The sequence below is a fragment of the Schistocerca nitens genome, chromosome 1 (assembly GCF_023898315.1).
Source record: "Schistocerca nitens isolate TAMUIC-IGC-003100 chromosome 1, iqSchNite1.1, whole genome shotgun sequence".
Classification (NCBI taxonomy): domain Eukaryota; kingdom Metazoa; phylum Arthropoda; class Insecta; order Orthoptera; family Acrididae; genus Schistocerca; species Schistocerca nitens.
Genome location: NC_064614.1, coordinates 1023386519 through 1023412895, shown reverse-complemented (window position 1 = coordinate 1023412895; position 26377 = coordinate 1023386519). Strand labels below are relative to the sequence as shown.

General features: G+C 41.5%; 1 protein-coding gene across 1 annotated transcript in view; it reads right to left on the bottom strand.

Moving 5' to 3' along the window:
- LOC126237960 (organic cation transporter protein-like) overlaps positions 1-24752 on the bottom strand; it is a 171720-nt gene extending 146968 nt beyond the window's left edge. Inside the window, exon 1 of the mRNA XM_049947761.1 lies at positions 24649-24752. The gene's annotated coding sequence lies outside the window, so the exon portion shown is untranslated. The remainder of the gene's footprint in view (positions 1-24648) is intronic.
- Between the last annotated feature and the right edge of the window lie 1625 nt (positions 24753-26377).

Here is a 26377-nt window from a genome sequence, read left to right as displayed (position 1 = left end):
GTCGCCTTCAGTCCGCTGCCAGGTTTGATATCGCCCTTCAAGCTTTACTATACACATCATCTTTGCGTAACTACTGCAGCCTACATCCACTTTAACCTCCTTACTGAAGAGAAGCGTTGATCTCCCCCCTACAAATCCCATCCTACCGTCCCTCTCCTCCTCCTTCTCCTTCTCCCCCCCCCCTCCCCCTCCAGCCACGTCCTCAGGCACTTCTCTCAGTTACCAAATTAACTATTTATCGGTGTCTTAGGACGGATTCTAGTGTAATTGCGGTAAAATAAACGTGTCAAAGAAAACGACTTGTATTTCTTTTTTGACTTCTGATGTCTTTTTAAGTCAGTCTCAGGAAAGTTGTGATTTTCGATTCATTGTGAGTCATAGGCATTATATTGCGTCCAACTACATATCGTTTCCAATCGGACAGTGTGCACATGTTTTTTTCTTCTTCTTTCTTTCAAGCAATGGAAATCGATAAGACCACGTATCTTTTGAATACAGAGTGAATCATCTAAAGCTTGCATCGCAGATATTCCGGAAATGGAAAGTGCTATTTACGTGTGGTTTCAGAAGAATGGATTAGAAGTCAGGGACTCTTATTTTTACCAATAAAAAGAATTTCATAATGCCTAGGAAGTCCATTTTTTTTAAAGTAATTTGAATGGAACAGTGCCTTTTTACATTAACAAAGTGAAAGTAGGGTAAATTAGTATCTCAGTGACGTTTGTTGCACGATTCTAGTGCCAATCGTTTGCCAGACAATTTATTTTGAAAAGTTCCCACATCGACACTTTTTTTGTGGCATTCAGCCTGCGTTGTTGCTAGGCACGATGCGATGTTCCTTACAGTATGCTTTTGTGTTCCTCGAATGTATTGCAACTTGCTAGTCAATATGTGATAGTCCAAGCAGCAGGTCGTGAATGAACGATGGCATTTACCAATGTAGAAAAAACTGACATGTTCATGGTGTCTGAAGACTGTAGGGACAATACAGTTCGTACTTGTATGGTGTACGCTGCAAGATATCCCAACAAACGTCAAACATCTCGGCAATCACCAATAACGCGAAAGCCATAGCGTAACCTAAACGACGTAACAGAAGGAAACAAGTGACGACAAAAGAGCGGGAAATTAATGTTCTTGTTGATTTTGCTGCTGATCCGCACGTTAGCTCCCGCGCTATGGCAATGGAAGTGCCGTGAGTCAGGCAACTGTCCTACGCATTCTCCATCGACATGGATCCCATCCCTATCCACATCTCTCTCCATCAAGAGTTGCATGGACGTGCTTGTGAGAATCATGTAAACTTCTGTAGTTGGACATTGAGACAGCGTCTGCAGATGTATCACGTATCCTGTTTAGTGATGAAGCCACATTTACCAATCATGGTCAGGTAAACCGCCGAAACGTGCGCAATTGATCCGTAGACAATCCACGTTGGCTTTGTCAAATGGAACGCCAGCACCCATAGAGTGTCGGACAGTGAACCATCAGCTCATAGGCCAGTTTTTCATACACGGAACACTGATCGCGCACATATATCGCTATCTCCTAACAGACCATCTTCCACGAGTCCTAGAAGACGTTCCTCCGCGTACTTTGAAGAACCTGTGGTACCATCCCCATTATACGAAACAACATAGTACTGCAGCCTGTTCGGTCTTCTCCGTTGAAATGCTAGCTAGTGTGCAGCAGTCGTTCCGTACCAGACGAAGTGTGTATTGCCGCTGCCGGTGGTCATTCTGAACACGAACTGTGATGCGATATTGCAGTGCCTTTGTTATTCTGAATTACGAAGCAAAGTTTCCTCAGACGTGCATGTAGTGTGCAGTTCTATCCGACTTATTACGTATAGCATTGGCTTAACGTGACAGAAAGAGCTGAAACCCAGAAAATACAGATAACCATGGTGATCGACGAGTTTGTCATCCGACAGAGGAAATTGATGCTGGTTATAAATTGGTAGTGAAAGTTTTATCGGTAGCTGTCCGTGGTGATTGAAATACTCAAAACAAATATGTCTTCGCTCAAGGGATTCAGATGAACACACCCCTTGTCAAACGGAATAGATCAATGTAACTTAGCGATTTGACAACTAATACCCGCAGACCAATCTTCTGTATTCTTAGATATCATAATTATCGATGTAATTCGATTTCCTTGTTCCTCTTTCAGTGTTATATGTCATTCTGTATCGAGGTTTAAAGTACGGATATATTGGTCTGTAAGTTGCTAATTCTGTTTATGGGAGACTAAGAATGAAACAGTAATGATAAGAGTTCAGCTCTAAAGGGAAGTCGCTTGTCTCAATGGAGCGACTTGTAGGTCATCTGGGTGACAAAAAGTGTAGTCGATAGTAAGCGCGGTCAAGGCGATTACGGAAGACCCGGTTCATTACGATAGATGTGAATCTCTCTCTAGAGTGCCTGTGATAGTACGTTCTTTTGCCGTTTCAGATAACAGAGGGGAATGACTAGGAATGCTGAGTGAGTCGGTAGAAATATTTGTACATTATGATTATCACTTTATTGTACTGATTCTTGTACTATTAAATATCCACGGTAGTGACTGTACATGAAAGACCAATTAGTTACAACGTAGTCATTAGTCGGAAACTAGTGACGCTCCTATTCCTGCGCTGATCATACGACAGCGTCGTACAAAGTTTTTTTTTTTCTTTATGTTGCTTTCTCCAACTTGTTTCTCTGCAACACTTTTTTTCATACAAAAACAGAGATGTTTTGTATAAAGATCAATCTACGACACCAACATCTGCAAATTTTGTACACGAGGATGAAGGCTGAAATCTGAGGGCACAATCTCAGAACTAACCATACTGCGCTGGTCAACCGTGGCTATTTCATAACTTAAAATCAAGGACTGTCAACAGCAGTTAAAGCACATCTCAGTTTAAAGCAATTGTCACTAGCCCGCAGGACACATGGTAGAAGATCCAACAGTGTGCTCCCGTTACGAAAACAGCCCGGGAGGTAACACATCGCTTGCATTTTGGTTGTCAGCAGACAACGTGCAGATTCCAGAATGGATTTCACTCAGCAGCGGAGTAAACACTGACCTGAGACTTCCTGACAGGTTGAAACTGTGTGTTGGACTACTACTCGAACCTGGGATCTCTGCCTTTGCGGGCAGAAGCTGCATCGACTGAGCTAACCAAGCGTGATTCACGACCCGCCCTCAAAGCTTCACTTCCACCAGTACCTCTTCTCCTATGTTTCAAGCTTCACAGAAGTGCTCCTGCATGCCTTGCGGAACTAACACTGCTGAAAGAAAGAATACTGCGATGACACGGCTTAGCTACAACCTAGGATGGGACCTTGCTGTTCATGTTGCACGAATTTTATTCAGAAAGTAAGGTCCGATTGGTCGCTAAATGGAAACCATATGAAAAACAAAAATGTTTTATTTTCATCAGTTAGCTACACCTTCCAGTAACTTCTCTACATATTCGCCGCTCCTATTAACAAATTTGTCGTAGCGCTGTAGTAACTTTCCAACACCCTCCTCATGGAAGGCAGCCGCCTATACCTCCCCCCAATTTTCTATCCTGGTCTGCGGCTCGTTGGCTGTGCCAATGTGTTTCCATAGCTAGCTGTTCACTCGAGCACAGATGAGAATCAGAGGGAGCCAATTTCGCGCTGCATGATGGCTGATCAAACACTTCCTACTGAAAACGCTGCAGGACTGCACTACCCCACTACCGTGCTGAATGTGCGTTCAAAACTGGAAAGATCGACGTAAAGCGATCGACGGGCATACTAGAGACAATGCCCAACACATCTGTGCAAAGATCATCGGAGTTTCACTGTGGTGTCCATTTCGCTACAGATCTGACCTTGCTTTCCGAGTGACCCTGCAGACAATATAGTGGCAGTCTAGGGTTTTCGCAGATGAAGTTATCTATACTGAAGTGCAGTTTGAAGAAAAAAAACTGCACAAATATCCAGTGTGATCTTGATAAGATATCAAAGATTGGCAATTTGCATTAAATTTAAAATTATGTATTTAACAGAACGATAAAACATGGTAGGAGGAACAGGAGGAGGAGATCAGTGTTTAATGTCCAGTCGATAACGAAAACATTAGAGAGGGAGCACAAGCTCCTGTTAGGGAAGGAAACTTGCTGTGCCCTTTCAATGGAACCCTCCCTGCATTTGCCTGAAGCGATTCAGGGAAACCACGGAAAACCTGAATCAGGGTAGCGGGACGCGGGTTTGAATCGTCGTCCTCCGAAATTCGAGCTCAGTCGGCTAACCACTGCAACACCTCGCTCGGCACCCGCAGCTCGTTGTCTAGTGGCTAGCGTTGCTGTCTCTGGATCACGGGGTCCCGGGTTAGATTCCCGGCCGCGTTGGGAATTTTCTCCGCCCAGGGGCTGTTCGTGTTCCCCCTCATCGTTTCATCACCATTCATTAAAGTGGCGAGATTGGACTGAGTAAAGATTGGGAATGTGTACGGGTGCGGATAATCACGTAGTTGAGCGCCCCACAAACCAAACATTATCATCGCCTCGCTCGGCTGACGAAACATACCATCCTACACTCCTGGAAATTGAAATAAGAACACCGTGAATTCATTGTCCCAGGAAGGGGAAACTTTATTGACACATTCCTGGGGTCAGATACATCACATGATCACACTGACAGAACCACAGGCACATAGACACAGGCAACAGAGCATGCACAATGTCGGCACTAGTACAGTGTATATCCACCTTTCGCAGCAATGCAGGCTGCTATTCTCCCATGGAGACGATCGTAGAGATGCTGGATGTAGTCCTGTGGAACGGCTTGCCATGCCATTTCCACCTGGCGCCTCAGTAGGACCAGCGTTCGTGCTGGACGTGCAGACCGCGTGAGACGACGCTTCATCCAGTCCCAAACATGCTCAATGGGGGACAGATCCGGAGATCTTGCTGGCCAGGGTAGTTAACTTACACCTTCTAGAGCACGTTGGGTGGCACGGGATACATGCGGACGTGCATTGTCCTGTTGGAACAGCAAGTTCCCTTGCCGGTCTAGGAATGGTAGAACGATGGGTTCGATGACGGTTTGGATGTACCGTGCACTATTCAGTGTCCCCTCGACGATCACCAGTGGTGTACGGCCAGTGTAGGAGATCGCTCCCCACACCATGATGCCGGGTGTTGGCCCTGTGTGCCTCGGTCGTATGCAGTCCTGATTGTGGCACTCACCTGCACGGCGCCAAACACGCTTACGACCATCATTGGCACCAAGGCAGAAGCGACTCTCATCGCGGAAGACGACACGACTCCATTCGTCCCTCCATTCACGCCTGTCGCGACACCACTGGAGGCGGGCTGCACGATGTTGGGGCGTGAGCGGAAGACGGCCTAACGGTGTGCGGGACCGTAGCCCAGCTTCATGGAGACGGTTGCGAATGGTCCTCGCCGATACCCCAGGAGCAACAGTGTCCCTAATTAGCTGGGAAGTGGCGGTGCGGTCCCCTACGGCACTGCGTAGGATCCTACGGTCTTGGTGTGCATCCGTGCGTCGCTGCGGTCCGGTCCCAGGTCGACGGGCACGTGCACCTTCCGCCGACCACTGGCGACAACATCGATGTACTGTGGAGACCTCACGCCCCACGTGTTGAGCAATTCGGCGGTACGTCCACCCGGCCTCCCGCATGCCCACTATACGCCCTCGCTCAAAGTCCGTCAACTGCACATACGGTTCACGTCCACGCTGTCGCGGCATGCTACCAGTGTTAAAGACTGCGATGGAGCTCCGTATGCCACGGCAAACTGGCTGACACAGACGGCGGCGGTGCACAAATGCTGCGTAGCTAGCGCCATTCGACGGCCAACACCGCGGTTCCTGGTGTGTCCGCTGTGCCGTGCGTGTGATCATTGCTTGTACAGCCCTCTCGCAGTGTCCGGAGCAAGTATGGTGGGTCTGACACACCGGTGTCAATGTGTTCTTTTTTCCATTTCCAGGAGTGTATAACAACAGTATCAATGAGTCACAATTGGAATCGATAAACTGATACAAATATCTGAGTATAACAATGTGTAAGGATATGAAATTCGACGATCACGTAGTTAGTCGTAGGTGAATCATGTGGGAGACTTCGGTTCATTGGTAGAATACTAGGGAAATATAACTAGTCTACAAAGGAGACTGTCTATAAATCCCTAGTGCGGACCATTATACAACAATGCCGTAGCGTATGGGACCCGGACAAAATAGAACTAACTGGGGATTTTGAACGTATAGAGAGAATCATGGTCACAGAACTAAGGCATGCGAGAGAGAGTCACGGAGATGCTCAAGAAAATGCACTGGCAAACACTGTAAGATAAACGACAACTATCCCCAAAACCTACTTACAAAGTTTCAAGAACCAGCTTTAAATGATGAATCAAGCATTGCCTGCTCCCTTAGGGTTCGTCAGGATAAGACTGGATTAATTATAGCGCAGACAGGGGTATTTAAACTGTCATTCTTCCCACGCTCCACACTTGAATGGAACTGGAAGAAGCCCTGATAACTGCCAAGCACTTCACAGTGGTTTGCAGCGTATGGATGTATATTTTTCTGGAAAACATAGTGTTCAGAACATTATTTACACTTAATTGCAGACATAGTTCGAGATAAGATAGATGTAATGAATTAGTTTTTTGTGAGTCGAATATACATGTGTGATAAAAAGTAGTGGCAACAACGCCGCAACATGACGTACGTACGTCACGTAGCATTCCCGTTGTATGCAGCTAATAGCAGAAGGTCAGCTGAAGCAGTGCAGTGAGCGGCGACGGCCGTGTTTGAGTCAGCTGCAGTGTGTACTGTTTGAAAGTGCGCGAGGACAGTTCGAGCACCCTAACAAAACAATATGTTTATGAAACACGAACAGCTTGCGCGGATCAAGAGTGAAGAGCACGTGCTCGAAGTACGCAACAGTGTTTCCTTCTGTCACCGCATTCCATCACCCTTCATGACCATGCACGAAGCCACACGGAGAACACTATGCAGGAGCTCCCGCTTACATGGGTGTGTAAGATATTGAGACATCCGCCCTATTCACCCATATGTCCCTTGTGATTACGACCTACTCGCCAAAATGCTCTTCGTGGTATGGGTCACAAAATATGTGAAGATTTCTTCGGTGCCACAGGGCTGTCCTTCCAAGACATCAACAGAGATGCATGCGCTGATGGTGTACGCCGCCTTCCATCTCTGTGGGGGAAGGTGATCGAGATATGGGACCATTATACTGGGGGCATGTAATACGGTGAACATCTTCGGTAATGTCTGATTTGATTTATAACCGTGTTGCCACTACTTTTTAAGCGACCTATGTACCTTGAGCTGACTCAGTAAGAATGCTTACCGTTCCATTCCAGAGGTTTGGTCTGAATGCCTGTGAAATTCAGTAACAACGGGCAATGTACTGTAACCTCAATTAAGACATACAGCTTGGTGTGAGGCGGCTGGAAAGCACGAAATAAATTCAACTCGTGTAGGCAACGTGCCAAACCGAGTGAATCGTGTGGTGGCTCATAGTCCAGATGTTTTGCAACATACAGGGCCTGAAAGCACTGACGAATCAAAGTGCTGCAATAATGTGTGATAACGCAAGCTCCTCTAGGAGATCAATGTCACAAGGACGAACATTCTTACGTGCGTTGAAATGAAAACACGTAACACAGATGTTTGTATGTGTTGGCAAGATTACAAGCGGGAGAGAGAACATCCACAGGCCTAAAATTGTCGTTGATGGCGCTCACGGATAGTGACCACGAAACGTGGTTAGAATACATGTACATCAAACAGTAATCTCAGCAGCTGTACTCTTTTACAGTACTTTGAGCTGAATCACGTGGTAGTGTTACTCCTCATTGTTCTGTAATATGATCGGTTGTTTTTTGGTTGTATATGAGCTGAAAAACATCACTTATCCCCGCCTCCCTTGCTATTCACAAAAAAAGAAATATAGAGTACGTCAGGTGTATTCCTAGAATAATAAGTGAGAATTATTTTTTTAAACTTTGTGTGCAAAGTTCTGGATGACAGTTCCGTGTCATTGAGCTTCTTCCCAATCAGCTACACATCTCTACAACAAAAATCTGTAAACATACCGGAAAAAAATCTACAGTCTTTGCTTCTCTTCTTCGTAGATGTGAACGACCACTCAGTAATCGAACTTAAAGCTTCGGTCAGTGAAAGGATGACAGTTTTGCAAACTCAGCCATATGAATACTGCTGTGTCCCAGCCACCATTATAATTTTAGCTACACCGAACAGAAATGATTATACTGTACTCCATATCGTGATGCAGACAAAGTCAAAAATTAAGAAAATATAGTCAGTGAGAAGGAGCAGTGTAGCAAATGCCAATATTTGCTGACACATTCTACACCAGTCAGGATGAGTTTTCGGCAACGAGGTGCAAATGGGGTATAGTTCGTTTCATGAGCAATAATAAGGTAGTGTTTCTGACCTCGTATTTACAGTATGCTAATGACTTTCCACGCGTCCTGATCGCCACGTTGTGATTGTATGATCTCTACAATTTGATTTTTATCACAATATAATTAATTTTTCGGCAAGCAGACTGTTTCATTATTAGTACATCTCACATCCTTGAGTAGTAATCGTTTTAGGGTCTGTACATCAATTTGTAGAAGCGCAACCTTTATACCACCACTTTGTTGCCCGTCCGATTATTATTATTATTTCTTTACTTTCTCAGACGTTAAGTCTGGTTGAGAATGGAAAGTGACGCGGACCTTGATCAAGCGTCACTTCCTATTAACTGTACGGTATGTGTTATATTGCATTTAGGAACTTTCGGGTAATTGAACATGTATCAATAATTACGGGTTTCTGTAGTTGTATATATGTGTTTGGATGTAGCTGTATTGCATTGATGTACTGGTGGATATTGTGTGGTATGACTCCTGTAGTTGATACTATAATTGGTATGATGTCAACTTTATCCTGATGCCACATGTCCTTGACTTCCTCAGCCAGTTGGATGTATTTTTCAATTTTTTCTCCTGTTTTCTTTTGTATATTTGTTGTATTGGGTATGGATATTTCGATTAGTCGTGTTAATTTCTTCTTTTTATTGGTGAGTATGATGTCAGGTTTGTTATGTGGCGTTGTTTTATCTGTTATAATGGTTCTGTTCCAGTATAATTTGTATTCATCATTCTCCAGTACATTTTGTGGTGCATACTTGTATGTAGGAACTTGTTGTTTTATAAGTTTATGTTGTAAGGCAAGCTGTTGATGTATTATTTTTGCGACATTGTCATGTCTTCTGGGGTATTCTGTATTTGCTAGTATTGTACATCCGCTTGTGATGTGATCTACTGTTTCTATTTGTTGTTTACAAAGTCTGCATTTATCTGTTGTGGTATTGGGATCTTTAATAATATGCTTACTGTAATACCTGGTGTTTATTGTTTGATCCTGTATTGCAATCATGAATCCTTCTGTCTCACTGTATATATTGCCTTTTCTTAGCCATGTGTTGGATGCGTCTTGATCGATGTGTGGCTGTGTTAGGTGATACGGGTTCTTGCCATGAAGTGTTTTCTTTTTCCAATTTACTTTCTTCGTATCTGTTGATGTTATGTGGTCTAAAGGGTTGTAGAGGTGGTTATGAAATTGTAGTGGTGTAGCCGATGTATTTATACGAGTGATTGCTTTGTGTATTTTGCTAGTTTCTGCTCGTTCTATAAAGAATTTTCTTAAATTGTCTACCTGTCCATAATGTAGGTTTTTTATATCGATAAATCCCCTTCCTCCTTCCTTTCTGCTTAATGTGAATCTTTCTGTTGCTGAATGTATGTGATGTATTCTATATTTGTGGCATTGTGAACGTGTAAGTGTATTTAGTGCTTCTAGGTCTGTGTTACTCCATTTCACTACTCCAAATGAGTAGGTCAATATTGGTATAGCATAAGTATTTATAGCTTTTGTCTTGTTTCTTGCTGTCAATTCTGTTTTCAGTATTTTTGTTAGTCTTTGTCTATATTTTTCTTTTAGTTCTTCTTTAATATTTGTATTATCTATTCCTATTTTTTGTCTGTATCCTAGATATTTATAGGCATCCGTTTTTTCCATCGCTTCTATGCAGTCGCTGTGGTTATCCAATATGTAATCTTCTTGTTTAGTGTGTTTTCCCTTGACTATGCTATTTTTCTTACATTTGTCTGTTCCAAAAGCCATACTTATATCATTGCTGAATACTTCTGTTATCTTTAGTAATTGGTTGAGTTGTTGATTTGTTGCTGCCAGTAGTTTTAGATCATCCATGTATAGCAAATGTGTGATTTTGTATGGGTATGTTCCAGTAATATTGTATCCATAATTTGTATTATTTAGCATGTTGGATAGTGGGTTCAGAGCAAGGCAGAACCAGAAAGGACTTAATGAGTCTCCTTGGTATATTCCACGCTTAATCTGTATTGGCTGTGATGTGATATTATTTGAATTTGTTTGGATATTAAGTGTGGTTTTCCAATTTTTCATTACTATGTTTAGGAACTGTATCAATTTAGGATCTACTTTGTAGATTTCCAATATTTGTAGTAACCATGAGTGGGGTACACTATCAAAAGCTTTTTGGTAATCAATGTATGCGTAGTGTAGCGACCTTTGTTTAGTTTTAGCTTGATATGTCACCTCTGCATCTATTATCAGTTGCTCTTTACATCCTCGTGCTCCTTTGCAACAGCCTTTTTGTTCTTCATTTATAATTTTGTTCTGTGTTGTATGTGTCATTAATTTCTGTTTAATGATTGAAGTTAATATTTTGTATATTGTTGGTAGGCATGTTATGGGGCGATATTTAGCTGGGTTCGCTGTGTCTGCTTGATCTTTAGGTTTCAGATAAGTTATTCCATGTGTAAGTGTATCAGGGAATGTGTATGGGTCTGCAATGTAACTGTTAAATAATTTAGTTAGATGTGAATGTGTTGAGGTGAACTTCTTTAACCAGAAATTTGCTATTTTATCATTTCCAGCGGCTTTCCAATTGTGAGTAGAATTAATTGCTTGGGTGACTTCATGTTGCAAAATTATCACTTCAGGCATTTGTGGTATCATCTTGTATGTGTCTGTTTCTGCTTGTATCCACCGTGCATGCCTGTTATGTTGTACCGGGTTAGACCATATGTTGCTCCAGAAGTGTTCCATGTCTGTTATGTTTGGTGGATTGTTTATTTTAATGTGTGTGTTATCTATTGTCTGGTAAAATTTCTTTTGGTTTGTGTTGAATGTTTGGTTTTGTTTCCTTCTATTTTCACTTTTTTTGTATCTTCTGAGTCGTTTGGCTAATGCTTGTAATTTCTGCTTCTTTTCGTCTAATTGCTCTGTCGCTTCTTGTTGTGAGATTTTACCTAACCTTTTTCGTTTTTTTTCCGAGATTTCATTTCTTATAAATTGTGTTAGCTGTCCGATGTCTTTTCTCAGTTTTTTCTATTCTGATCTGTAGCCTGTGTTGCCATGCTGGTTTTGTGGGTTTCTTCTGTGTGTTGGTTGGTTCTGATCTCTGTCTAGTGTGTATATTTAGTGTAGTGAGTGCTCCTATATAAACCAGTAGTTGTAACTCTTCCATATTTGTGTTTTCATTTATTTTGTTGTGTATGATTGTGTTGATAGTTTTTATTGTTGTTTCGACTTGTGGGTTATTTGGTGGTCTATGCAAGAATGGTCTTATGTCTGTATTTGTGTCTTTGTATTCTATATATGTCAGCTGAAATTTTCCTTCTATATCTAACATGTGTGTCACTTCGTGTTCTATTTGTGCTTGTTCTGGTGGCTGTCTTAAGATTTCGTTTTCCTCTGATTGTTTAATTGATGTGTGTTGTTCTTTGTTTGTTTGCTCTGGGATGTTTGAGTCCATTACTGTATTTTCTTCTTCTTCTGATTGCACATTATTTTGTTCCAGTATTTGTTGTACTTGTTGTTTGATGTTTTCTAATTCTGACTGGGGTATCCTGTTATTTTTGATTATTACACGGATCTGATCAGCTAGTCGTTGTTCTGTTAAAAATTTAATTCTGGGTATCTGGTAATAAATGTTGTGTATACTTGTGATCTGTATCCAGTTGTGTTGGTTCCTAGGTTTGTTGCTTGGTAATAACAGAACATGAGGTGTCGATTAACTTCATCTGACCATCTCATCCTCTGTCTTTGTTTTCCTTCTAGGGTGGTTGCAGGAAGCATATCCTGCAAAACACCTCTATTTGGATTTAAATCATTTTCCAGTTGGCTAGCAGTGTCGTTACCATTGTGGGCGGGCATAGGGTTCAAGCGTCGTCCCCGACCATGACGGCGCTTGTCCGAGGCTTCTTTAGTTCTGTCCTGAACCAACTAATCACACTAAAGGGGGGTTAGCCCTATTAGTGGTTTGTTCTTTTCGTCGCCTTTTACGACTGGCAGAACATACCGGAGGCCTATTCTTTTCCCGGGCCTCCACGGGTATTATTATTATTATTATTATTATTATTATTAATAATAATAATAATACCATCATCATGTTTGGTTTGTGGGGCGCTCAACTGCGCGGTCATCTGCGCCCGTACAAATTCCCAATCATTACACAGTCCAATGTAGCCTCTTTCGCGAATGACGAGGAAATGAGGAGGACAACACAAACACCCAGTCCCCGGACAGAGAATATCCCCAACCTGGCCAGGAATCGAACCTGAGACTCTGTGATCCAAAGTTAGCAACGCTAGCCACTATACCATGAGCTGCTTGTCCATCAGAACATAACGGGTAGACGTATAAAGTTGACATTTGCGTCACATACTAAGGTCTATAGTTCCTTACTGCTTTAAAAAAGTTAAGCTTCTAAGCCAAAGTAGTCAAAAGATACGCTCATTTATGTCACATATTGTGCTACTCGCAAAGTCACTCATTAAAACCTATAGTGTACTTCTCCTTGGCCTAAAGTAATGACATATGGAAGACGCAAGGTTTGAAAGTAAAAGTAAAGGATAGGGATCAGATTTTTTTTCCCAAAGACAGACATTGTTGTACCACCGGTAGCTGGTATTAAATAATTTGTTTTGAGGCAATTACTTGCGTGGTAGCGTCGTCATCTGACAGGCTTTCCAGCTCAAAGTGGTACAAACCAAAAGTGATCGTGGTCACGTAGTTTATAACGCGTAAAGCCTGCCATGTGGCAGTATTTTGAAATTTCTCGCTGCAGATCACTCAGTATCAGCTTTTGGTGGTATATAAGAGCCTTTCCTACTACAAATCGGAACTGTGGGTCATAGCTTAAAGAATAATTTTATTTGTACAAAAATGTTTCCCCTCTGCATAATATTCATCCCTTTCATCGAAGACTGTGGCTCGAGCACTTTCGGCAGCTGCCAACAAACAAGTGGACGTTCGACAATCGCAAGACTAATCTTACCAGCACTCATGTAACAGTTTCCCGCTGCCTCATAGAAATTTGCCTAAGTCGTCGCGGCCCTTTGTGCATGCGCGCCGTGCGCTGTTTACCTTTTGATCCGAGCCGCCTTCTTCTGCCCACACTGCTGGCTGCCAGATCGCTGACAGAGATCAGGGCGGACACCGCGGCGTATCCGGTAAGCGCGAGATAAGGGGGTGTCGCCGGTGGAGAACGGCGCCAACGGGATTTGCCTCGCCTCGCAAGAAACAGACCGTCTCACTGAGCGCTCAACTCGCTGTCAACCGGCTTTTAATAGGAGCTTAGCGCTCACCGCGCTTGGCTTATCTCTATCTGCTCTCTTGTTCTGTGGATATAGGCACAAATACTGTACCGTGTTGACCGTCCTTCGGTCTCGTCTTCGTTGAGATCGTCTGCAGCATTCGGTGCTTCACTACAATTTTTCCATCTCCTGCGATCTATCTTGCCCTCCTCTCCTCTTATTCTCTACTGAAGCGTCCTAGTTGCTATGACTGTCCCCCATAAACAGACCATTTCTTGTGCAGCTTGTGAACGAACTTCGTGTCACTGATTTTATCGGAATTCTCGGCATACGAGATGGCGCACTCTGGTGGTTAATGAGAGAGGGAGAAAATAACGTCCGTCGCAACACCTTTGTCGTCATTTCCCTGAATCAAAAGATATGAATGGCGAAGAAGGAGGGGGGCTGAAACTAAACTCGCGCTTTTCTCTTACGACATCCTGAAAGCCATTGATTAAGACCTTCAGTTAGATGCAGGATTTATAAACTTCCAAAAAGTACGTGTGACTGGATTGACGACTTCTTGGCAGGGAAACTGCTGCATTTTATCTTAGATGCAGACTCATCCAAAGATGTAGAAGTAAGTTCAGGTATGCCCCAGCGTACTGAGCAGGGGACACTTCCAGTTCATGTCGTGTATTAATCACCCGGCAGAGAATATTAATATTAACCCAACACTATGTGAACTTCATAAGCCGAAATAATGTAGTAGCCTATGGCTACAACATCAGCGAGTCGTAACTGTACTAAGTCAACTCGTACAAATATAAGAATATGTACGAATGTGAAATGGAACTATCACATAGGCTCAGTCACAGGTAAAACAGGTTGCAGACTGCGTTTCAGTGGCAGAATACTAGAGAAATTCAACCACTCGTAAGAGGAGGTTGATTACAGAACACTTGTGCGACGCACCCTATGACATTGCTCATGTATGGGGCCTGTGTCGAATAGCACTAACGGGGATATTAAACGGATACAAATAAGGGCAGATATCAGACTAATTACAGCGCCCAGAGAGGCGTTTACAAAATTGTTATTCCCTTGCTCCATACTTTAACGGAACGGCATGAAGCGCTAAGAAACGGTACAATGAGAAGTAACCTCTGCAATGCACTTCACAGTATTTGCAGAGTACACATGTAGATGTAGAACACGTTCCGGCCCGTTGCTCAGACTGTGACAGGAGGCGTGTCGGTTTTACCCGACAAAGAAAATCGTTGTGCCATTTAGAACTTCGGAGGGGTGTGTCAGAAGCATGTTGGCATTGGTGTTCGGTGTAATAAGTTATTCTTTGTGTGTGAAAGATGGAGAGATAGGAACAGATGAAGACAACAGGAAACAGAAATCGGATACAAACTTTTTTTTCTCTGATAACTAGGAACGAATATTTGAAAACAATTCGCAATACACAATAGGAAATATAAATAAATCTGATGGGAAATTATGTAGTTTAAATACAATCAGTCAGTCTGAATGCTTAACTCTTGGAAGTGACATGAAAGTTAAAACACCTGCTACCGTATCTTTTGCACTTTATTTATGCAACCAAGTTCGGTGTGCCATTACACAATCTTCATGCCCCTTGACTGACGTAAATTGGATCATTGAGGTAAATTGGATCATTGAGGTTATAACATGAGACAATATTAAATAAACGGTATCCGTAGTGATCTGGCTTACACCCCACTATCCCTTCGTTCATCAACCGACGACACGGAATAGTGTCGTGTAAACCAGAGGTCAGCGGACACAGTTTATGTTATGACTGCACACGAGATTGGATTCCTCCCAAACTACATTGAGCAAGTGTCAATGCAAAAGAGAGGGTTGAGGGGTTTTGAATTTTATTTCACCTTGAACAGTAGAGGTCCCTGTAACCATCTATTACAAGGATAGACATGTAAAATTCTTGCAACTGAAGTACAGAAAATTTTATTTTCTTACAGTAAAGTAAATCGGTTTCTTTAGAAATTTACGTATCCGTAAACAATGTAAATAAAGTCTGAACATAACTTTGAAAAAGGTGGTAAGACTGCACAGCAATAAAAGCATCATAACAGAGCTGCCGGCAAATCCTAAGTCCAGTCTCATTAACTTAACTATATTTTCCGAGAGAATTTACCACAGTCGTAGGGTTGACAAAGGATATCAAATTGGCAGGTGTGTTGAGCGGACCGCAATCTACACCTCATTCTTCGCTCTTTCTTCTTTTAGTTGTTCTACTAACAGGTCTCTGCAGAACAGAGTTTCGTATTCGTCACCATTCTTAGCTAGTCTATCCACTTTAAGCCTCTTTATCTCTGTTTGATTACTGCATCCTACATCCAGGTTCAAGTGACGGTTTACACACACACACACACACACACACACACACACACACACACAAAAAAAAAGATTACTTCACTATTACTACTTCTTGTCAATAGGGGTTTGCAAACCACACTGAAATTTATCAGTTTATGCATTAAATAACGTCTGGATACTGCGTGTGTTCCACTACTGCATATTAGTGACGTAAAATAACTGTAATTTATTTTGTCTGCACCACCACGACAGTTATACGTTTTGTAAATGTAAACAATGCATTTGGATCGTCCTTTAATATTTTCGTAAAAGAAATAAAAATTTAAAGAGCAGTAACATTACAAGTTTTATCTGTGATAATGATGGTTAACCATCAGGGCAGCTTATTAAGTTACTTTAAGAAGAAACTGTAACAAACGTCTTTTCGTAAGTACGTATGGCTAGGCGAGTTTCGTGTTTTCACCCATCTTCAGTCGGCATAAAACATTTTTCATTAATACAATGTTTTTGTTGACCGCATTTAGAGCGCAGCAGCTGCTTTTTATCCTGTTACTTGTGGCACTTTTTTCTCATTGGCGTGCATACACACACACTTCTGGTCTTATAAGCTGCCCACATGGCTACTGCTGAGCTAAATCAATGCATCGATGACGCTTAAAGTTTGGACACTATGCATAGCAATGCAATGAAAGGAGCTACAAGTTACACGATTAAAGGCTGCAGCGTTGAAAATGCAGCCAACAACAATGTTGTACTAATGAAGATATGAATTTATTACACCAACTTAAGATCGCTGAAAGCCCGAAACGCGTTTTGGCATACACAAAGTTACATAAAAAGTTAATGGCTGCTGCATTTCATTACAGAATGTATTTCATTAATGCTAAATATTTTTCAAGCAATTCTTTTACTAGCTTTATTGATAGTACGTTAAGAAATCTTACTAACGTGTGGGATTCCCTGCTTAAATTCTTGTAAACAATACCTATACATACTCACTTGCAGCTGTCAAACATTTATGCAAAGGTTAAATCTCTCTGACTTTCTGTCTTACAACCTTTCATCACACTGATCCCTCAGAAAGCTAATTCGTCAACCTTATCACTTTACTGTTGGATTATCCCGACCAGGCTGCGCTGAAAAAACGAAGCTTTTGCGAAAGTCTATGTTGATTATCAGAAGTCTTGTATTTCCTCGTGAATTTTATAATGAACATTTTTAAGTGCACGCATTTTCTGCTAGTATACAGGACACATACCTTTTACTTGCGAGCACAACTGTACCTTGAATTTTACAGTACCTTGGTAGTAAAGCAAATATTTTGCTGTTTTCTGTCTATATTTTGCTGCAGGGCAATAAAAAAAATTAAAAAAGTTCTAAGACTCCACGGCATAATTTTCCTACTTGCTATTTCTTAACGCTACAAAGAGAACCTCTTTCATCGCCCTACCAGCGAAAACTGACTTGGTGCTATAGTATCGACCCCTGAAAAGCACAAAATGCACTGAATGATGAAAAGGCAGAATTGCGTGGAAGAATACCAGGTTAGGAAAAACAGTATGCACTGCTCAAGAAGGGGTGATGCATTTCACTTATAATTGATGGGTATGGAAGTACAGCTCCTTAATACTGGTGGAAGGAAATCCTTCGAAGGCACTCCGCAGTAGGTGGTGGTTTTCATCAACAGCCGTAAGCTGTGGGAGTCATATCACTGATTGTTTTTACAGGACGTCTGGATGGCTGGTCATCACGAAGGAGTACTCAGTGTTTCTCCAGTTCAAGCGTCCATCGTATTTGAAGGTTACCTGCATTAAAATAATACATAAACATCCAACGTGACAAACTATTCTAAATTAAGAGGTACATTTGTGAGTAACGTCCCATCTAAAGTCTTTAAAGAGAAAGGTAATATAGTTAAAGTCTCAGTATGAACAGCTTTGTGTCTTACACTCGCAAAACAAACAACTTCGAGATTCTTACCAGTACCATACGCGTCGACACACGAACATGTCAGATTCATTGAAACAGTTGAAAAGTTACGATATATTTTAAATGGAAAAATGTTTTCTCATTCTCATTTGTTAAATACAGTTTTTAAACTACTTTATTTACACACATGATGGAAAGAGAATATTTTTGATGTGGTGGAGAGTTTGGATCTGGTAGCGGTAAGGTGTTGGGCATACAATGCTCAAACGTTTCATACTTTTGTTATTTTAAAATTTTGGCAAATATGGTTCCCAAATCTAGCAAACATGTAACAACTTGCTCCAGAGGCACATACTGATTTAGAAAAAAAATCTTTTGAATCGTACTTTGTCTTCTGAAACATTTAAGAAAATACACATTTAAAAGAGAATCAAAGAGCCAGATTCACAGGCATGTACTTTCTGTTTCGAAGGACAATTACAAGGAGCTTTTAATACAAACGTTAGACCAAAGTAAAAAACATACGTTACGCACGGGTCCCGAAGACCCAACGGTACCGACCAACCGCAGTGTCATCCTCAGGCGATAGGCGCCGCTGGATGGATCGAGCATATGAGAAGTGATGTAGGGAAGGCGAATTGTCGACTTCGGTTTATTGGGATAAGTTTAGGAAAGTGTGGTTTATGTGTAAAGAAGGCCGCATATAGGACGCTGGTGCGACCTATTCTTGGATACTGCTCAAGTGTTTGGGAACCGTATCAAGTCGAGTTGAAGGAAGACATCGAAACATTTCTGAGGCGGCCTGCTAGATCTGTTACTCGTAAGTTCGAACAACACTTAAGCGTTTTGGAGATTATTCGGCAACCCAAATGGGAATCATCGGAGGAAAGATGACGTTCTTTTCGAGAAACACTATCGAGAAAATTTACAGAACCGGCATTTGAAGCTGATTTCCGAATGATTCTATTGCCGCCAACATACAATAGGCGTAAGGACAACGAAGATAACATACGAGAAATTTGGGCTCTTACAGAGGAATATAGATAGTCGTTTTTCCCTCGCACTATTTGCGAATGGAAGAGGATGCCCTCCGCCATGCACCGTACGGTGGCTTGTGCAGTATCGATGTAGATGTAGATAAGGAGGGGCATGTAGTCAGCACACCGCTCTCCTGGACGTTAGTTTTAATGACCGGAGGCGTTATAACAATCACCATCAACATTTAAGAAAAATATTTTAGATTTCAAAAACACGAGGGCGTGCTGAAAAATGAAGCATCTGATTTTTTTCTGATCGCAGTATCGGTTCCGGTTTTACATTTCTGGACTTCCGGAACGCTTTTGACACTACCACACGAGCGGCTTGTAGAGAAATTGCGTGCTTATGGAATATCGTCTCAGTTATGTCGCTGGACTTGTGATTTCCTGTCCGAGGGGTCACAGTTCGTAGTAATTGACGGAAAGTCGTCGAGTAAAACAGAACTGATTTCTAGCGTTCCCCAAGGTAATCTAATAGGCCCTTTGCTGTTCCTTATCTGTGTAAACTATTTTGGAAACAATCTGAGCAGCCGTCTTCGGTTGTTTGTAGGTAACACTGTCGTTTATCGACCAACAAAGTTATCACAAGATCAGAACAAATTTAAACACGATTTGGAAAAGATATCTGAATCGTGCTAAAATTGGAATTTGACGCTAAATAACGAGAAGTGTGAGGTCATCCACATGAGTGCTAAAAGGAATCCGCTAATTACACGATGTATCAGTCAAATATAAAGGCCGTAAAATTCAACTAAATAGCTAGGAATTGCAATTACGAACAACTTGAATTGAAAGGAACACACAGAAAATGTTGTGGGGAAGGCTAACCAAAGACTCTGTTTTATTGGCAGGACACTTAGAAAATGTAACAGACCAACTAACGAGGCTGTCTACACTACGCTAGTCCGTCCTCTTTTAGAATACTGCTGCGCGGTGTGGGATCCTTAGCAGATAGGACTGGCGGAGTACATCGAAAAAGTTCAAAGAAGGGCAGTACATTTTGTATTATCGCGAAATATGGAAGAGAATGTCACTGAAATCATACAGGATTTAGGCTGGACATCATTAAAACAAAGGCGTTTTTCGTTGCGACGGAAACTTCTCACGAAATTCCAATCTCTAACTTTCTCCTCCGAATGAGAAAATATTTTGTTGGCACCGACCTACATAGGGAGAAACGATCACCATGATAAAATAAGGGAAATCAAAGCTTTTACGGAAAGATATAAGTGTTCGTTCTTTCCGCGCGCTATACGAGATTGGAATAACAGAATAGTGAAGGTGGTTCGATGAACCCTCTGCCAGGCACTTAAATGTGATTTGCAGAGTACCGGTGTAGATGTAGATGTCATGCGTGTTAACCGGTCGATTTTCACATTTCGCTGATGCAAGTTGCAGCCCTGTACCACTGGCGGGCTTCGAATTGTAGCGTGTAACACGGCGGTGCGAAAGGCAGCTATTGGTGCGTGATAAACAACTCAGAAAACTGAAAGCACGCATTGAAACAGTTCGCGCACACATGGAGCACCATCTCCTTCAGCATACAACGCCAGACCACACACGAGCGTTGCGACAATTGCAATAATTCGATGGCTTTGGTTCGCTGTCATCGACCATCCTCCATACAGTCCGGTCCCGTCCGATTTTCATCAGTTTCCAAAACTTAAAGAACACCTTCGAGAACTTCACTTTGTTAGTGATGAAAAGGTGCAAGCAAAGCTGAGGCTATGACTCCGTCGAGAAAGTCAAAGATTCTACAGCGACAGTACAAAGAAACTTGTGTCTCGTTGGGAGAAATGTATTCGTCGCTAGGCTAACTTGTGAAATAAACACGCTGATGTCCGAAATTAAACCCAAAAACGGAAATTTTGCAAGGTTGCGTTTACTTTGCCACAAAACAGTGTAAACAGGTGATAGCAAAGTAGAATCACTGTAAAGAAAACAGAATGTAAACAACTGCAACATGCGGAACAGTAGAACAACATGTTCTTCATTTTTTCCAACTTAACAGATTTGCACACACATTCCGACAACTGGTTAATGTGCTCTCCATAGGGTGTGACCACCTCTGGCAGCAATAGAGGCCGGACAACGACGGACCATGCTGTGAATAACGTCATGAATGTCTTGTTGAGGCAATGACGTCCATTCTTCCTGCGGAGCCGCTCGCAAGTCTTTGAGAGTGGTGGGTGGATGCTGACTTGATGCGACCCGTCTCCCCACCTGCATCCTAGACTTTCTCAATGGGATTCAAATCGGGAGACCGATCAGGTCGCCCCACGTGTGCAGTATCTTCCGTTCCCCAGAAAAAAAACAACCGCTCGTGCTCTATGATGCGAGCATTATCGTCCATCAGTACGATGTCTGGGCGCGCAGTACCTCGAAGCAACCGTACATCAGGTCTGAAGACTTCGTCACGGTAACTGACAGCAGTTAAACCTTTCCGATTCACCCGTACAACTTCACGAATAGTGGTCAACGTAATTCCTGCCCAGACAATTAGGACCTCCCTCGATATCGCTCTCTTTCCACAATGTTCTGGGTCTCGAAATTGTGTTCCACATTCCTTTCAGTTGCGAATCCGTCGAGAATCACTCTCCATACCAAATCGGAACACATCTGTGAAAATATGTTCGACTGTCCAGACGGCATGTTGATGACTCCATTCTAGATATTCCCTTTGTGAAGATGCGTCAGAGGCACACATACAGCAGGTCTCCGGCGATAAAGGTCACTGTTGAAGCCCTCTGTACACTGTTTGTCTCTATACAACACGTCCAGTGGATGCTGCGAAGTTAGATGCCAGTTGCTATACAGTACCAAGGCGGTACCGTCGTGCTTTTACAGGCAAATAACTGTTCTCTCTTTCTGATATCACACGTGGTCTGCCCTTCCCTGGTCTCCGTGATACACTTTCGGTCTCTATAAACTGTCGCCACATCCGAGAAACAACAGAACGATTCACGTTAAGCAATCGGGCTACATGAGTTTGCACTGGAGGGCTGCGTACCATACACACAACACACAACCGTTTCGCGGTGTGTGTCTTCAGGTCAGCCGCCTGCAGTAAACAGAGGAAGATCGCTTTCTTTGATCAGATCTAAGGCGAAGAGCTAGATTTGATCAAATAAATTTGTCGAAAGGTAGCATTTGACAAAACTTCCTTGTTACACTACGTCAACTATATTTGACAAAACTTTTTTAAAGAAATTTGGTAGTATAATACCGGTCTCACGGGTGAGATCTTTACAGTTACTTGCAGTGATGTCTAACTGGCACTGCATAGGTTATTTCAGTCATATATTCTAAATATTTTCATAGTTATACTACAATCACTCTACATACAGATTTTGTCATTATATACTTTAGTGTCGTGAAACGAAGGTTCTTAGTTCACTCGTTTTTCGTGAAACGGAAGCTGATTTTATCATTTGGTAAGATATTTTCAACCCATCGTGTTATAGATTCAAACTTATCGTCCTCTCCTTCATTACAGATTATTCATTGTCTTGCTGGAAGTTGTGTACTGACAATACGTAATTTCCTTACTCCGTTCGAGAGACTTATTAACTGCATCGAGAATCCATGTGGGCTTTGTGAATGTCTGCACTGTTTTAAGAACAGTATATACATACATTTTGCACATTTTTCCTGAATGAATTCGTTTAATACAAGTCATTTCATTTATCATCTTACGTAACTCATCTTCGCGCTGTCGTGTTGTCATCTTGTGCACACTTGTTACAGGATGTGTTTACACATTTTGCTCAGGTATAACATGAACAGTTAATTGAATTAATTATATGCTACATTTGCAAACCATTACCACTAAACATTCTGTTCTTGAGGTGGATTAAAGTTACAAATGAAGTAAGCGAAGTCGTCAGATCCTGTTCTGGAAGTACAATAAGCAATGTTCTCGTATGTTAAAGAAATGTTTTCTGGACCACATCATAGCGAGTGACTTTCTGTTTACAATAAAATTTGGAGATTTTGTTCTTAAATTATGTTCTGATCTGCTTAACTTAATAATTTGTTTGAATAAGCATCCTTTTCTGGTCTAAATCAGTGGTTATAGGTACGAGAGATTATTTTCACTGCACGGCTTTTGCCTGTAAGCTCGAAGCGTACACAACTGTATAATCTTGGGATTGGTTCTTGATGAATGATGACTTAGTGTTTAATGTTTAAATATTTAACTATGCAGATTATATTTCGGTTGCATATGCAGATTATATTTCGGTTGCACCTACATTTCTAAGTTGTTTTCTGGAACATAAATATTGATACATTACTTCATGGTTTACTAGTTCATGGCTTTATTTAACCGTTCAAGGTGATAGTTCACTTTTATTACACAACACAAACTTTAAGAACTGATCAATTAAAACAAAAAGTAGAACATTTGATGCTACCATGACAATTACAAATCATTTAGGGTATACGGAGGTACAATATGATATTACAAATCACCTGGAGGTATGTGGACGCACAATACGATGCCATGAAGCGTTCTTGGTAAGAGAGAAATTCTGAACGTACTGATAGATACAGGAAGCTATTACGGCATGTATTTAGCGTTAATGTAAGATGCAAGCACGCAAAGTACTAATAGGCCAAGTCCCTTTGCAGATAACACGATGTCAGCGAGCAAGTACGAAGGGAATTGCACGAATAAAATACTGACTATACAGATGTCAATCATACTTTTTATGAACTAGACGAATGCAAAGAGAAGCTATTAGTTGTAGTAGATACACGAAACCTGGATATCGACCCATGGAAATTTGTAATGCGGTACGAGGGAGACAAAGGGGTGGGAAAAGGTAAGGATTCATTTGTTCCTTACGTCATAACGAATAGAGGACGACAACTCTACGGCTTCTTTATTACAGCAATGAATCACGTGGCGGTTAGAGTTTAACCTAAAATGAAATATCTATCTTCGGTTTTGATTAATTAAGGTGTACGAAAGCACATGAATAGTTTGTATATCGTCTGGTGGTTCCGTCACCTTTCTCTTTAATTGCTTTGCCAATTTGCCTGTTCACAAGTTTCGTCGACTGACTGTACTAAGGTGTCTCTAAAACCATTAATTTTAAGTGTCTCTGGCATTCACCTTTACACAGTGTTTCCTTCTCGAAAGCTCTTTGTTGTTTTTGTGAGATATTTCGTAAATGATTATTTAGTGCAGAAGAGAGACTCTGGATATCATTGGCTTCCCTAACAAAATGTTATTTATTGGCATACACACACTTTTATTGCTTTCGTTACCTGTAATAACTGATAGGAGGCTAGAGACACTTAGCGGAAATCACTTTCTCAGAGTCTTTAATGAAGTGGCTACAGCGGAGTAACAGAAGACCACTTTAGGAATGATATATGACTAAGGAGCAAAAAGAAACAGAAAATTTCTGCAGTTTGGAGACACTAACGAGAAAAATGACCCACAGTATGAAGCAGAGTATTTATTACTAACGCCATTTTAAGTTAAAGACAAGAAAAAAAAAGACTGAATGCATTTTTTTAGAGTTCATAATTTGTTTCACTATCAATGCCCAATTAGCCTAAGCAGTCTTTCCAGTGTATTGCACTGAACGTCCATGTAGTTTTCTTCTCTGCCTTTGATGAAGCTAAATAAAAGATTAGAGATTAACTAACCTGCTCGGATAGCTGCACACGTTATCACGCCGCTTCTGGCATTCGAGCAACCTGGATGTGGTTTTCAGTCGTTTCCCACATCCCACTGGGTGAGTACCGATTTCGTATCCACGTCCCGCACTAGCTGCACGTTTCACGAATATTTTGGAAACATTCTCACACTTCTACACGGGATCACACTAGATGCAGACAAACGGGATACAGAAGTTCCGTCCTGGGTTAAAGGACTGGTAACAGGATGGGAATCCGGTCGCCGTCTACCACTATCACTGCCAAATGTAGATTAAGACGACGACCCTGTGCATATACGGGTTACAGCAAGGAAAAAGAAGAGAGGATTCACCTGAATTATTTCGTGAAGGTCTATTTCTTCCAATTTGTTATGAAAAATTAAGGTAAAATAATTATTCGCCTGTATTAATGAAAGTAGTGTAAAATAGTTCAATAACAAAACTATAATTAATGCAAGGTGGGAACTTCAAATCATTGTAAGACTCTCTAGGATATGTGGTAAGACAGGACACCACTTATTACCTGGATACGTACAAAGACAGTTCTGCAGCGCAACGAAACAAATTTGCTATATGATGAGAAAAAAGAAAATCTCTAAAGCAAATAATTAACACGTGTGACACAAACTACGCAATGATGTGACGCATAAGGGGAAACTGTTTTCATTTATTTGTTCATTTTTTCACTTCTTTATTCATTTGCTTACTTGAAAAGGCGCTCAAAGCCTACTAGTGATGTAGTAATTACAAAACCTGCATCATTGTGTGAATCGCTGTACCAATTCACTATTTGTCGAAGAAAAACTCACTCAATTTTAATCTAAAACATCGTAGGTACGTGAGCGCTGTCACAATAACCGGTCGCAAAATATTTACATGACTATCGCTACAATGAGAGGCGAACTCCAACAGCTGGAAATGGTTTATCTGCCTGGGCGACTTGAGTGATTTATGGAGGCAAAGTTAAGAACTGTGATTAGGCGTTCATTGAGAAACATAGCGTCCAGTTACTCATATATTAATGAACTCAATCATGTATTGACTGATACATTATCTGAGATTCAGTGAAATTAGTCTATGGTAAGTCATTATTCAGTTGCGTATATTATTTTCGAGAGCAAGGACATGCGCAACTTCAAATTAAAAACTTGAAACTATAGAACAGAAAGAAGAAATGTATGAATGCGCCGGCCGGGGTGGCCGAGCGGTTCTAGGCGCTTCAGTCTGGCACCGCGCGACAGCTACGGTCGCAGGTTCGAATCCTGCCACGGGCATGGATGTGTGTGATGTCCTTAGGTTAGTTAGGTTTAAATACTTCTAAGTTACAGGGTACTGATGACCTCAGATGTTAAGTCCCATAGTGCTTAGAGCCATTTGAACCATTTTTGTATGAATGCGAAAAAATATAAACGGCATATGACGCCAGATAGTCAATATTTAATAACAGTACTGAGCTAATTTTACGCTAAGTATGTATTAAAACCTTCGTATTAAATCTTCGTATTACGACGATCCAAGCAGAATGTGTGTTAATGATTGACTCTCCATCCATGTTTCAAAAACTAGCATCAGTCAAGGATTAAAATGCTATTTTGCAGTCACTGCTACGCAGGTGTGTAGCGATTTTCAAATGATTGTACAGTACAAGCTATCAAAAAACTGACATACTTGGGTTATAGTCGAAGCATTCATGAAGTCACACGATGATAAAGAAATAA